Source organism: Lactuca serriola, chromosome 3 (assembly GCF_051521515.1).
Source record: "Lactuca serriola cultivar US96UC23 chromosome 3, Lser_US96UC23_V15, whole genome shotgun sequence".
NCBI classification, from domain to species: domain Eukaryota; kingdom Viridiplantae; phylum Streptophyta; class Magnoliopsida; order Asterales; family Asteraceae; genus Lactuca; species Lactuca serriola.
Window position 1 is genome coordinate 266,592,427 of NC_136410.1, and position 12,381 is coordinate 266,604,807.

A 12,381-nucleotide genomic window follows, 5' to 3' on the forward strand; every position below is an offset into this window, starting at 1 on the left:
GGCTACCTTCGACCTTGAGAGCACCAGACTAGCTGAGAGTTCTTGTGAGTGAGATAAGAGGCCATTATTCACCATTTTTGTGTGTAATTGCAAGAAAGGAAGAGGAAGGCCAAACTAGAAGAGTTAGGGAGCTTGGATCTATTCCCATTTCGGCAGAAGAAGCTATTTGAGGTAACATTCAGAGCTTATTCTCGCGTTTTTCTTGATATGGTCAAATCTAGGGTTTCTTCATGCCTTGTTTGCCTTGTATTTGGAGTGTGAGAGGTCCCATGGGGATATGGTACCTAGATCTGGACCTTAGTAGGTCCAGAGAGTCCCAAATGCCATGCTTTATGCCTTTCCTTTTGAGTTGGAGACTTAGGTTGCCATTTTAGAGGTCATTTCTTTAAAATAAGCCTTGTAGGCGTTGCATGGTAGCCAAGACTGTGACTTTACGTGATGAATGTGCTTGGGAGGGCCAGATCTATGAGTTGTTGGAGTGGATCTGACCTCAGAAGCGAGATTGAGTTGATGCATGGCATGGACTCGCCGAGTCCGAAGAACATACTCGGCGAGTAGCATGAAGATTGTCCTTAACCACTCAGCGAGTGGTCTTGCCGAGTTAAGGGTTGACTCAGTGAGTCAGGGAGAGTTAGAGAGGGTTGACAGGTGGACTGAGTCGAGCTGGAACTCGCCGAGTTGTTCTTGAGACTCGACGAGTTGAGTCGTGGTGGCCCCGCGATTCTCGCCAGGTGGAACTTGTCGAGTCAGTGGAGTACTCAACGTGTCAAAAGAGGATCCTAGGGAGTCAGTGAACATGTATAGACTCGCCGAGTCGCTCTAGTGCACTCGCCGATTCCGGTCAAAGTTGACCGTTGACCGTTGACCAAAGTTGACCAATGTTGACTTGATGGGGGTAGTCAACCTTAGTTGAGAAAATGTTAATTAGAGGTATATTGTGTTATAGGAGGATTATAGCTCGGAGGATCGAGCGCGAGTGATTTCTGGGATTTGCGAGTTATCGAGATATGCGAGGTGAGTCTTCTCACTATACTTTACCTTGAGTAGGTAATCAGAGTTACGTGACAGAGTATTTGTATGCTATATGTATGTTATGTGTTGTACTGCATTATTTCTATGTGATTTATGTTGTGCATGTTTACAGAGTTGGAACCGGAAGGTTCCCAGAGTTAGAACCAGTGGGTTCACAGAGTAGGGTCTACGGACCCACAGAGTTATAGCCTCGAGTGGCTAATATGTGTTATGTGTGGTATTTTGGGGAACTCACTAAGCTTTGTGCTTACAGTGTTAGTGTTGTTTGTTTCAGGTACTAGTGATGACCGTGGGAAGGCGCCGACTTGATCTGTACACACGCATGGGATTTTTATGATATGTGATCTTGGGATTTTGTATGATATGGATTGGAGTTTTAAACTTGATGTTTTATGAAAATTAAATGAAAATGTTTTTATATTATGCGAAAAATTATTTTGAAATTCACGGTGTTACAATGTCATCATCAAATCCAAGGGTAAAAGTGATCGCCATCTAACCGATGGTAGCCTTATACCACAAGCAATCTTATACAGTCCATTGCTTTCCTGATCCCATAACTGCAGTGACATTCTAACTGTCGTATCGTTGGCTCAACCAGATCTAATCCACTGGGTAATCCCAAAATCCAATCCGTGGATTTCCATATCCTCACTGCTGCACCTGAACTGGTTGGTACTACTGTTCCTTTCACGTCCTAACAACGCACGCATGCTATCTACCAACCTAGTGAATGCTACGGCTACACCCGCAGACTTACAACACTCTATCACTATCTGGCTGCTTGTGAATGCTACGTCTACACCCGCAGAATTACAACACTTTCCATACTACCTGATCACTAGTGAATGCTACGGCTACCCCCGTAGTCTTACAACACTTTCCATACTATCTGACTGCTAGTGAATGCTACGGCTACCCTCGTAGTCTTACAACACTTTCCAAACTATCTGACTGCTAGTGAATGCTACGGCTACCCCCGTAGTCTTACAACACTTTCCAAACTATCTGTCTGCTAGTGAATGCTACGGCTACCCCCGTAGTCTTACAACACTTTCCATACTGGGTCGAACACGCACTCGACCTAACACGCAACTGAACTTGAGCACTAACCGGAACTCTAACCTGGTTCCCGAAACCTGCTATCACGTGATCCCATTGTATCAGTACCGCACTCGTGCCCGTGATCAAAGCGTCACAGTAAATCACAATATCATCTATACCCTCTGGCAGTGTGAGAATCGGTGCCTCGCACAACCGCTGTCTGAGAGTCTTGAAGGCTGCCTGCTGCTCAGGCCCCCAATGAAAGGCCACCGACTTCTTGGCAGTCGGGTGAGCGGTACTGCTATCTTGGAGAAATCCTGGATGAATCTCCTGTAACACCTTGGCAAACCTAGGAAACTCCGAATCTCGGATGGAGACTTCGGAATCTCCCACTGCATCACGACCTCTATCTTGGCCGGATCAACTAGAATACCCTTCTGGTTGGCAAGGTGCCCAAGAGATTGCACCCCGTGCAACCAGAACTCTCATTTGGAGAACTTTAAAAAAAGTCTCTCCCCCACTTAGATTCAACTAAGTGTTCACGGCATGCGAGAATTGAGGGATTCTGAATCCTTCTCGCTTTCTAGTATCCCACTGACGACAACCTGTGCTTACCAATGCTAGCAATCCATCACCAAACAAACCTTAAGATCGCCCATCCTCTGAAATTTTGAAGAGTACTCTTGAAACCTGGTCCAATTTGACACCTCAATCCATCTAACATGCTGTCGATTGAAGACCTTAATCTTCACTCTAGCTGACAAATCCTCGTTCCCACTCCCAATCTTACAGTACCATTGAACTCTAACCGAACAGCCCATGCGAACACACAGTTATCCTAAACATGCGATGACCAACTACTTATGCATCTAATACCCGCGACTGACACTACCCTCTTCCTGTCACCAGTTCTGTCCTAGCAACGGTAGTGCCTTGAACTCCAAAGTTTATCCATAAACAATTACCGATCATACCTGAACAATGATAGAACATCTGAATGCTAACTTCATCAGAGAACAATCACTCCAACCCTGATCGAGTATCCTCTAAATAACACTCCTGCATAGATCCCGACAAAGATCCGAAATGATAACGGTATGCACGGAACCCACTCCGCCAGACGCGTCCCTCCTTGGGTTCATCAAGGACCTTTCGGCATGCAGGATGGCATATATGATCCTTGGTAACCCAAACACTAGCAGAAAAAACGACCCGAGGTCTAACTTATCCAAACTCACTCACAATTCCAAAGCGGTACGTATTCCTAACATCCACCTAATATCATAGAAGATGACATACCCACAACATCTAGAGGAATACTGACCCCCTTCTGCTGATATGACCAATCCTGCTACCCTGTAGCAGCCTAAACCCTTGGAGTGACAATCTCCCTTGTGTACTTTCTCGTACGCGCTGCACTGACTCAGGCCCTGCTGGCCTTTCACCTGATGATCAGAGGTCATGGGTCTCTTCCCGGGACCCTTTACTATACGCACCTGGCACGCACCTCTCTTTCTAGGGTGCTCCCAAATCGATCCTGCATCTGCAACCCTTGGAAATCATATCCTTCAGGGTCTGACACCCTGTCACGCGCACTAGCTCGCTTGCCAATGGCTAAGCTGCAACAACGGGAACAACCTCTATCCCTAAACTGGGTCACAAATTCTTCCTTGAAGCTTCTTAGATTCTCCAAGACTCTCACTGATTCGAGTATGGATCCTATGCTTTCAGTAGTACGGGCCCAATACTACCTTCCACACCTATCCATACTTTCCTCAGCAATCCTCCCGAATCCTCCAATTCACTTCCTCAAACTGGTACACCCAAGTCTCAACGAACCTCACTACTAACTCACTGAAATATATCCTACGCCTTCCTACATTCCCGAACTCACCCGGTCCTCAGCTGTTGAAAGATTCCCAGTAATCTCAACTAGCTACCTCATGAATATAGCCACATGCAACAAAGATCAGATAATCCTTCAAGTAACAGACTCATCCCTATAACGGTTAGACTCAAACGAGAGTTGCGTAATAGGGTCAAATCTATCACTCTGAGATTATCCAGCCTGAGCCACATGTGACTTAGCATATTCACTTAATAGCTAACTCACATTACTAAGAGTCCCACAAAGCACAAAGCAAGCAACATTCAGACAATAGAAAATCTAACCATCATATTCCAATCAAATCATTTTATCCTCTAATCAGGAATCTGTACATGGAATTCAAAGGCTCATGAAATCAGGCATAACCTAAACAGGCTATCCTATCACTAACTGATTAGTACTAACATGCAAGTCTACAAGCACATATAATAGGCATATAAGGCATCCTCATAAGCAAATCATATCATAACATCTCTGGGGAAGACTTACTTGAGCTCGGCTGATTGCACGCATCACACACCTTGTTCTTTTCAAAGTTCTTTTCTCTTTTCAATCTTCTTTAATAAAATGATTTTACTTTTGAAAATTTTCATACCAAGTCCTTAGTTTGAGTTCAGACACACCCGAGAGTGTGCCCGAATCCCTCAAACCAAGGCTCTGATACCAACATGTAACATCCCAAAAATACAGGCCAAAAAAATTTCATTCTAATTATTTTATTACCTAAAACCATCAGTATAAAAACATTGATAATAACGTCTCATGTCAAAACCCAAGTGCCAGTAATCCAAAACATAGTATCATAAAACCATATCAGAGCGTAATCCCCAATACTAATTAGTTTAATTAATATTAGTCAATAATTAATTAAGAATTAATTTTGTGATCAAAAGAGATTAATTAAACTAAGGGGACTGAAATTGCAATTATAAGATAATTGGATTTTGGGCTGAGGATCCCATATAAAGGGGGTGGATGAAATAAGGATGGAAGCCCTCCTTGAATTCGTACAGGGCCTCATTCTAGAAGGTTCCTTTGGAGTGCTTAAGGCCTAAGCAATCCAATTAGGGTTTTGACTGAAACCCTAGCAGCTCACCTATGTAAAGGACCATTGGGGATCATAATTCAGCGACCACTTGAACCCTAGAGATACAAGAGCCGAAAATTACCTCTCCCCTCTCTCTCTTGCCTTCTCCAACTATTTTGGTCTTTGTGATCTATTAGAGGCAAAACATTTGAGGTTCTAAGGTTCTCAAAAGCTCAAGATCTTCAAGCAACAATCAAAGGTAATGTTTTAACTAGTTTATTAGACATGATTTCGATTTTTGTTGTATGCCAGACTAGAGTTTTGCAAGTCTTGGACAAATATGCATGTACAATTAGAAAAATTAGATCCAAGCATTAGAGTTTGCATGAACACCATAGGAATGTTTTTTTGCTCAAAACCATTCAAAAACAACCGCCCGCAACTCCAGATCGTGCGTCGGGTAGTTCGCCTCGTGAGGCTTTAGCTGCCTCGAGGTGTAGACGATGACGTGACCCCTCTGCATTAATACTACGCCCAAACCCAAAATGGACGCTTCATAGTAGAATACAAAATCCTCCACGCCCTCTGGTAGGGAAAATATTGGCGCCTCGCACAACCTCTGTCTTAACATCTCAAACGCTGCCTGCTGCTCAGGCCCCCAACAAAAGACCACAGACTTCTTCGTCAACCTGGTCAAGGGTACGACTATCTTGGAGAAGTCCTGTATGGACCTCCGGTAATAGCCTGCTAACCCAAGGAAACTCCGAATCTCAGATGGAGAGTTTGGAACCTCCCATCTCATCATGACCTCTACTTTGGCCGGATCGACCAAAATACCATTCGGATTTACAAGGTGCCCAAGAAACAGCACCTCGCGCAACCAGAAATTGCACTTGGAGAACTTGGCGTATAAGCTTTCCCTCCTCAGGGTATCCAACACCTCTCGCAAGTGCTCCTGATGCTTCTCCTGTATCTTGGAGTAAACCAAGATGTCATTAATAAAGTCGATTACATACCGATCCAACATCGGTCTGCATACGTGGTTCATGAGGTCCATGAATGCGACAGGAGCATTGGTGAGCCCAAAGGGTATCCCCACAAAATCATAGTGGCCATATCACGTCCGGAAAGCAGTCTTCTATACATCCTCATCTCTTACTCGCATCTGGTGGTAGCCTGAATGCAAATCTATCTTGGAAAACCGAGATGCCCCCTGTAGCTGGTCGAAGAGATCATCAATCCTCGGGAGTGGGTAACGGTTCTTCACCGTTACCTTGTTCCACTCTCGATAATCTATACACATCTAGTGTGACCTGTCCTTCTTCTTCACAAACAGTATCAAGGCTCCCCAGGGTGAACTACTCGGTCTAATAAATCCGTTGTCTAATAGCTCCCGCAGTGTGTAGACAACTCATGCATCTCGCTAGGAGCCAACCGATATGGTGCCTTGGCTATCGAAGTCACACCAGGGACTAGGTCAATCCTGAACTCCATCAGTCTCTCTGGAATTATCCTAGGCAGCTCCTCTAGAAATACGTCCAGGTACTCTCGCTCCACTGGTACATCGCTCACAGTCGCCTCACTCGCCCCTTGGGTATCCATAACATAAGCTACATACCCTGCGCAACCCTGCTGAAGGTAGCCCCTAGCCCTCGCTGCCGAACACATAGCCAGTCCATGTGGTGGCCTTTCACCGTGGATCACCAGCTCTTGCCCATTTAGGGTCCTGACACGTACCAACTGTTGTGCACAGTCGATCACCGCCCCATTAGGGCTCAACCAATCCATGCGGATGATAACCTTATTCCCACGCAACAGAATGTTAACCAAATCCACCAGGTAATGCTCGTCATACAACCTCAAAACGCAGTCTCTGAAATCCTCTGATGCCCAGACATATTGGTCATCATCAATCTCGACCTATAGAGGAAAATCCAACATCCCCAAAGACTCAGGAAACCTCTTTCTAAGAGCAATAGAGACAAATGACCGAGTAGCCCCCGAGTCAAATAACACATGTACTAGGATGTCGTTCATTTGGAACGATCCTAAACAAAACACATAAATATCATAACTATCATGTAAAAATAGTTAGGGAGAAGAAAACATACCCGTCACCCACATCCGGTGCGGCACATGCCTCCTCGACGGTCAGTTGGAATGCTAAGCTTCTCACTGCTGGAGCATCCGTCTCTCCCGATCGACCCTCTGTGATCTGTAGGGTCGCTGGAGCTGGCGCCACCACTGGCGCTCCTGATGTCAGCCTCGGGCAGTCGGTCTTCTATGGCCCTTCTGATTGCAATGAAAGCAAATCAGGTCTGATGTTTGGAGGGTGGGGGTAGGGGTAGTACAATCCCTACCAGAGTGCCTGAGCTTGCCGCGCTTATAGCAGCCCGATCCCCCTGATCTGCATGCTCCCTCATGTGCCTTGCCACATTTCCCACATTGGTCTCGTCCCTGCTGGCCCTTCGACCTAGAGTCAGATCCCTTGGGTTTTTCCCCGAAACCTCAGTAACCTACCCGACCTCTTCCTTCCTTCTCCCAATGTGCTCTATGTCAATCTCCCTCGCCCTCGCACTCACAATCATGTCCTGCAAAGTCTGCCATGTTGAGTAGCTGAAATGTTTTCTGATGTCAGCCCTCAACATGTTGTGATACCTGGTCTTCTTCATCTCCTCGTCCCCTACATACTTAGGCACCAGTAAGGCCCTCTCCCTGAACTTGGCGGTAATCTCCGCCACCAACTCAGTCGTCTACCTCCTATCCAGAAACTCCCTGGACAACTGCTGCAGCTCCATAACCGGAACAAAATCAGCCCTAACCCTGGTCACAAAGTCCGACCAAGTCATAACCTTGATGGTTGGGGCTCCCAACGATTCACTGACTGCCTCCCACCAGTCCCTAGCTCTATCTCTCAAACAACCTGAAGCATACCAGACCTTCGACCCATCAGGGCAGAAGCTCGTCAGCTGGGCAGACTCGATGTCGAGAATCCACCTCCTGGCCACAATGGGGTCCTTCACCGCATGAAATTCTGGAGCACCACATCCCCAGAAGTCTTTGAAAGAGAGTGTGCATGTCCCTATTTGGCCAGATGCCATGTCACTCCTGAACACCCTGAGGCGATCCTCCATCAGCTCGATGATCCCTTCCTTGATCGACCCAAAAATCACCTGGGTCGCCTCAAGGATGCATGTCGTAATCTCCGATGTGATAAACTCGCGTAGTCCGTCATCAACCAGATCAGAACCAACACCCGAACCTGAACCTGAACTTGATCCTGACCCTGAACCTCCTGCTCCGAAACGTGTCACCACCATTCTGAAGAAAAAAACATAGCCATCAGGGTCATACATAATTTTGAGAGGTCTCACACACTCTACAAGTTCCCTAGTTCTATCTCAGCCGTCCTTGATTCTAGTACAAATCCTCTGCTTTCAGTAGTACGGGCCGATACTACCTTCCACGATTATACATACTTTCCTCAAAGATTGCCTTAACTTCACCAAGTCCCTTTACTACTACTAACTGTTGCACTAATCTCATCCTAGGCTTACCCTAGGGTAACTCTCCAACCCATTCTCCGCCATCAGCTGCGTAAGAAGTCCCTGCTACCTTTACCTAACTAACTTGTGAATACCATTACATATCACTAAGACCAGATAATTCTTTGAATGGGAGGTCCTACCCTACAACGGTTGGACTCAAATAAGAGCTGCGAAATAGGGCTAGACCTAACCTTTTGAAATTATTCAGTCCTCGCAATATGTAACTTAACGTATTCGTTTACTAATTAGTTAAAGATAACTAGAACTCTTAAAAGCACAAAGCAAGCAACATTCGGGCATTGAGTAACCCAAACCAATCATATCGTATTCAGGCCATCATATCACTGACTAATAAGTTCTAGCATGTAATTCCATAAGCACATGTAGCAAGCACATAAGGCATCTTCCTAGATCCTTAGCTCTAATCTAGCATGCAGTTCTCATACATATAATAGGCATATAAGGCATCCTTTCTAGATCCTTAACCCTAATCTAGCATGTTGTTCTCATATTCATATCATATATCATAACAAAAATGTATGGGTATCTTAGTGAAAACTTACTTGAGCTCGCCCGATTGCACGCATCACACACCTTGTTCTTTCTTAAAACTCTTATATTATTTTTTTAGAAAACTATTTTCTTGTAAAAACCTTTCAAACCCTCGATTTGAGTCCAGACACCCCCAAAGGTGTTTTTGGATCACTTAAATCAAGGCTCAGATACCAACTTGTAACATCCCAAAAATACGGACCAAAATTTTTATTTTTGATATAACAATTCATAAAACAATTTATAGAAAATATCATCAAGTTAATTCATTTCATCAAAAGCCATAGATCATAAATCTTAAAAATATATCATAACATATTTACAATGTCAGAGTACAATCCCAAGGATCTCATATGCAGATGCACTACTACCACACCGACCCCTTTCCCTTCGCGGAAGAAGTACCTGAAACCAAAACTAAAAACTTTAAACACAAAGCTTAGTGAGTTCCCTCATCATACCACATACCATATAATCACATAATGTCTAACATATATGGGTGTTGGCCTCCCCTTTAGTCTCTTTCAACCGATAACTACTAAGCATATTTGGGTGCTGGCCTCCCCTTTGGTCTATTTCAACCGGTAGCTGCCTAGCATATCTGGGTGCTGGCTCCCCATTCAGTCTCTTTCAACTAGTAACCAAGGACTATTTCACCTCCTACTACTACCACATAATACCATAGCATAAACATATAAATCATATACAACCTAGCGTATCTGGGTGCTGGGCTCCCCTTCGGTCTCTTTCAACCGGTAACTGGGGACTATTTCACCCCTACCACTACCATATAATAACATAGCATACTAGCACATAAAGCATAACAGATAGTGGCATACTAGACAATTATCACAAAGACAATCATCCCAACTATAATCACTTACTAGTGGGCCGACATTGGTGCCTTCGAATCACTCCTACTGGAAGGTAACTCACCTCAATGTCGTGAAGTAGCTAAATTGTCCTCGGTGCTGGGTTTAACTCTCCTCAAACTCATACACATAACAATCTCTTTTAATTACCCTTTCATACTTACAACCCCTTTAAGGGTCAACTCTGGTTAAAGGTAACACTCTAGTCAAAGTCAACCTTCTGATCCAAGTCAACTTTATGGTTGATTCAACTCGCCAAGTTGGTCTGTCAACTCATCGAGTTCCATGATTCAGAGAATCTCGAACTCGCGATTTAACTCGTCGAGTTTCTCCTCATGACCGATTCAGGACTTTTTGTTTGAACTCGTCTAGTCCTTCCCTTGAGTCGTCGAGTTCTCTTTCATATAGATTCGGGGTATTTCACTCATAACTCGCCAGTTTCATCCTTGAACTCGTCGAGTTCCTCTTCATATCAGTTGGGACATTTTGCCGTCAACTCGCCGAGTTCATCCTTGGACTCGTCGAGTTCTTTGATCCTTAAGTTCATAAACACGTATAATTAGTCGAGTTCTCTTCCAGATTCAACAAGTTTGTTCAGTAACAGAAAAGGTTGGGGAACCACGACCCAACTCGACGAGTCCTAAGAACGATTTGTTGAGTCCCCCAAAGTCTAATTCCATACAACCGATTTTAGTAGGGCTTAATGCATCCAAAACATAGATCTGGCCTCCTAGGGTCAATATAACACATAAAGTTACAAACTTTATGTTCATGCATAGGCTATTTAGCTCAAATTGATCTAAAAACTGGTTCTTATGATGCATGGGACAACCATAGCCATAAAGTTGGCACCCTTATGCCATGGAGTCCCTCAAGGACTCTGGACCTGAAGTCTTGAACCCAAACGTGGTTGCATCCATGAATGGTTCCAAAAATGGTTCCTTAAAGCCCTAAACTACTCCATGAAGGGATCTAATAGATGAATAGACAAGGTATAGACTTTATACTTCAAATGAGCTAGAAATGCATCCTAAACTCTGGATCTACTTGCCTCATCTTGAATCCCCAAGCTTTCCTCTTCCTTCTCAAGCTTCAAGTCACAAAGGACACACAACAAAGGCTCAAGAACACTCAAAATGGATTAGGGTTTGTGAATAAGGCTTGGAGGTGATGGGGGTTGTAGTTGAGGCGGTGTTTAAATAGGATGCAAACCCTCGAATTTAGAGTTTCACTCTGGCAGCCCTACTCATCAAGTCGAGGCCTCTCGACTCGTCAAGTAGGCGTCAATTCCACGTCCAATCCTTCGTTCCTACTTGACGATTCCGGGCCTCCGACTCGTCGAGTTCCTTTGCAAAAATGAAAGTTTAATTTAAAATACATACCAGGAACCGGGTGTTACAGCACTGCTTCATGTGTGACATCCCCAAAATCACGGCCAGAAAAGACCGGTTTCATTTATACTTTTTAAATAATTTCAAAGTAAATCATTTTGATTTAAAAGAGTTGTGGAATTTGTTCCCAAAACAAAATATGATAAAATAATATTTATCAAAGCATTTCATCAAGAGATGCATTTTCATTATATAATCAAAACTCGGGATGTCATGTTCCGATACAGACCATAAAGCATAAACGATAACATTACCAGTCATTCAACAAATATATACATCTACAGACTTGTAAACAAAACAACTCGATGATTCATCCATCTTATGCCCTTGCGCCACTTCCTGTAATACAAATCAAACTTAGTTGGTCAGGCTTGGGAGCCTGGTGAAATTATAGGGTTTTCAACCCACAATAAATAATTATATTTAATTTCACCAACCAACAATATCCCGATTACCCATTCCCGTTATCCTCACTTTACGTCCCTAAAACAACATCTATCTCAAGGGACCTAATCTAGGATTTTCATCGGGACAGACATTACTGCTAAGTGGTTTCCTCAACAATAGATATCCTAAAGGCAACCATGAGGGGGATAGAGTACACCGGTGAACACATCATTCACAACACCTACAGGTTATGAACCTGCTAGCGTTCCACTGGACTGTTTAGAAAGAGTCCGTGGTTGTTATCCATACTCCGCTGAATAACTAGATCAACAACAACAACATCGAGGCCTCTCATTTGTTTAACACACATCAACCATCTACCCATTTTCTACCCAACATATTAGTAGATAAAAATATATATTTTTATACATAGTTTAAAACCTGTATAGCATGTTCAATCAATATATATTCCACATAACAGATGAGGCACACCCACATAACACGTATTTCATAGAAAATAAATCAGATCTATGAGATAGAAGAGAGTGAATATACATTCACACACATAACAACAAAATTATACACATAACACGTATTTCGTATAAAATACTTCATAATTATGCGTTAGAAGAAAGTAACT